We start from the raw sequence: 3945 nt of genomic DNA, 5'->3' as shown, positions 1-3945 counted from the left end.
CATTATTCATGAGTACGACATTCCAGACAATTCATCATGTTCCGAAGTGTTCTCAGTATTTCGAACTATTCTTCATATATTTCAGATTAGATTAACATTCCAGGCATGTCGAACGGTGGCTAAATATAAGGGACAAGCCGACAAGGTATAATAATACCTTATTTGTACGTCTATCTAATGCTAACTAATGACTAATGATTGAATTTTACGAATTCTGATTCGAAGAAGGAGACATATTAGAGTTAATCTTCATATTTTGGATACGTTATCACATTGCATAACAGAGTTGTTTAGCTTCTACCATCCTAAAAATGAAAGAAACAAGTAAAAGAAGCAAAAACATCCCCGTAAGGTCACATTATCTTCACGATGACTATCATTTTTTCATAATCGACATAGTTTGAAATAAATAAAGGGGATCACTCAATTGTTATGATAACCATTTCTGAATGGGTCGAAAATCCAGGTATGAATTGAACGATTCCAGAGATTATTATTATTATTATTATTATTATTATTATTATTATTATTATTATTATTATTATTATTATTTAAATTGTGATTAGTTATATTTATAAACTTAAACTCTTAGATCACTTAAATATTTATCGTTATTTTTTATCAACAGAAGTCATAAGGTACACTAGTCACTATGTTTTTATCAACCAATGTCACGAGGTACACTCGTGAGTCCCATAGTCTCATACAACAACATTGGTGCATTGTCATATTTTAATTATTTTTCTTTTTGTTTCTTATTTTGAAATACCTAAGAAAGAAAATACGAAGAAATTGTTATAAATTTACACGTACTCCCAAAGAAATTCTCTATACATTCACACATACTCCCATTGCTTCAAAATTGGTTGCACAAGCTCTCATAAGTCATCATATTGATATTCTATCCAACCCAACAAATTATCCAAAAAAAGTTGAAAAAAACCTTTTACAATCTAAAAATTAAATAAACATTCATACACAAAAGAGGAAAGAAAAACCAAAAAAAAAAAAAAACAAAAGGGAGGGAGCTGGAAATAGCTGGAGAACCTACTCCTCCAAGAATTGCTTCACGATCTTTACGCTTGTTTCCACCACTTGCTTCTCCCATATTTCCGCCACCCTTCCTCCGCCTGAATCCGCCGTCAATACCGCCATGAACGCCTCTGTTGCATCAATTCTCTTTAAATCCCACCCGCCGTCCTTCAGCCGTAGGATCTTACCCACTTGTCTCTTCGCTAGCTGACACGTATTGTCCTTTATCCTCCTCACTCCCTCACTATACACCGCATCGGACTCCGTTCCATTACCGGTACGGAAATACGCTTCCAGCTCTGGAACTCCGATCGCCTGCCCCAACCCGCTCCGCTTCACCGTTAAATGTTCGCCGGAACTGAAAAACTCCGATAGCTCCTCCAACATACCCGAATCCAGCATCTCATCCACCCGTTTGCATAAATACTGGTTTAAAACCGGTAAGCAGACATCCACCCAAATGAAACAACATTTATATCGGAGCTCTGAGCTGACGGGGTCTGGGTTTGGTCCGTTGAATACATCCGATTTCGGGTCGAATCGTTTTGTAACGAGTGAGTAGATGAATGAGTTTGAACCTCCGACGATAAGCGGCAACCCACGGCGGGATATAATATCGGAGATGGCATCCGATGCGATTTTCCGGAAATCGTGTGGGTTCACAACCGATTGAGTTGGGTCAAACGCTCCGAGGAGGTGGTGGCGGACGCCGTGCTGTTCTTGCATTGTGATTTTGTTAGTGGTGATATCAAGTCGACGATAGACCTGCATTTTATCCGAGTTTATAATCTCTGAGTTTTTAAAGAATCGAGTTGCGAGGTCAATAGAGAGACGAGACTTCCCAGCCCCGGTTGGACCCATGATGACGACTATTTTCCGGTGGCGGCGACGAGTGTTGGGTGATAAAGCGGTGGTGGTAGCAGGTTCCATACGGACGCAATGAACCCACCGGAAACTGAGAAAAGAATTGAAAAAGTTGAAGGGGTGATGATGGGTTGATGATGATATAGGCAAAAATGGTGGTCTCATAAGGAATCAAGGGTTGATAGACACAGACATGGATATTTCCGGAGAGAGATGGCATTTAGCAGTACATACAGAATACATGAAAGTGGTAGAAGAGAGTGAATACACCATTTTTTTGGACGAAATTATGGGTTTGTTACATAAAATACAGACCTTAATTCGATAATTTCTCTCTCTATATATATAATAATGTTTGTATGTATGTATGTATATATATCTGGTGTGTTCTTACTGGCTGGTGGTTCTGTGGGGATTTGGGTTTGTCTGTTTGGTGCTGGGCGTGCGTGGCACTGATGACGATGATGGTGGTGGAGGAATGTGAATGAGAGTATCGATGAAGATGGAGGGAGGAGGTAGTTTGGTTTGTTTTGGTTTGATCATGGTGCAAAGAAGCTAGTGGACCATTATGATGATGATGATGATGGTGGGCGTTGTTGATTGGGAAATCAGTGTTGAATGTGTCATTGAGTTGAATAATCTTTTAATGGGTGTTTTTGTTTATTTTCTGCACCTCCGCTCCGCCGTGTGACGGTGGGTGAAAAAATGAAGGTGGTTTGGTTGGAGAAGATGATCGATTATAGTGCTTATTAAAGAGGGAAGGAATGTAGATTAATTTAGAGATTGTTATATTTTGTGGGGTTCGATTTATTTAAAATATTTTATCGAAGGTTGTGTTATATAGAACTTTAGCTTTAAACAATTACAATATTTTGTATTTATTTATATATTTTTTCTTCTTTGGTAACTATTATTCTTTCTGTTTTAAAATAATTAGAAAAACGATTTAATAGAAGAATTTACTAAAAAATAAAGGGATAATGATATAAAAGCCTTATATTTGGAGAAATATATGAATTTTCCATTTTGTATATATTTTAGGTTCACTAATGTTGGATATTTATTTTATTTTTTTTTGGATTTTACTTTTTTTTACAGATTTAGCAATAAAACTGAATATTTCTGTTAAAATTAAGCACTTTCATGAGCCAAAAAACCAAACTTAAGGATTTTTATGAACAAAAAAATAAAATAAAACTGAACATTTCCGTCAAATGTAAGGGTTTTAATGAACCCTATGTTAGATTAAGTGTTTAAGGTTTTAACTAAATTTTTATAATTTTAAAATATAAAAGTACAATCATTTTTGGGTTATCGTCTAACGAGGAAATAACTTGAATTGAGAGAGAGAAAATTTTAGGTTAATTCAAAAGTATAATGATTGAATTGCAATTATTCATTACTTGAATAAGGAAGATAATTCTAAATCCTTTCTAGGGGTTGACAGGTTTAGATGAGGCTTGGAAGGGCTCTGAAAGCCATATGTATCAGATAAGAAAACTGATTTGAATTAGATTAAAATACTATTATTTTAATATTCAAACATATGGTTTTAGGGTTATCTAACAACTATATAAAGGGTCGTAACCCTAAGAAAAAACTATCCCTAGCCTCTCATAAAACAGAAATCGGATTTTCTACTCTCCCATCTCTCCTAAATATCAATCTTAGGGTTTTAGGTGTGACATATTAGAGGCTACCACACTATTGGAGCTAGTCTTTTAAAAAAAGATATACAAGAAGGTTTCTACCATCAGTTGTTTGTTGCTAAATGTATGATTCTAACCCTAGTAATATCGATTACAGTAGGTTACAAGTTGTTTCATAAAGTATGTTGCTATAATAGTGAAAATGTCATAAAATTTGTAGGTTGCATGTGCCCATGAGAGTTTATGTGTAAAATTTGTTGTGCAAATCTTCTCTTGTAACCTAGAAAACCCATTAGTGGTATTAGAGCATAGGATCTTCAATTATAAGTTCATATTATGAAACTGGAACTGGATACAAAGAAACATGTCAATCGTAGGGCGCGACACGCCTATAGCTTAG

The 3945-nt window shown here is 35.6% G+C and overlaps 1 pseudogene; it reads right to left on the bottom strand.

Moving 5' to 3' along the window:
• Positions 1-836: 836 nt before the first annotated feature.
• Positions 837-2575, bottom strand: LOC145094542 (adenylate isopentenyltransferase pseudogene; annotated as a pseudogene).
• Positions 2576-3945: the final 1370 nt, after the last annotated feature.

Source organism: Lactuca serriola, chromosome 3 (assembly GCF_051521515.1).
Source record: "Lactuca serriola cultivar US96UC23 chromosome 3, Lser_US96UC23_V15, whole genome shotgun sequence".
Classification (NCBI taxonomy): domain Eukaryota; kingdom Viridiplantae; phylum Streptophyta; class Magnoliopsida; order Asterales; family Asteraceae; genus Lactuca; species Lactuca serriola.
This window is presented reverse-complemented; position numbering and strand designations above follow the sequence as displayed.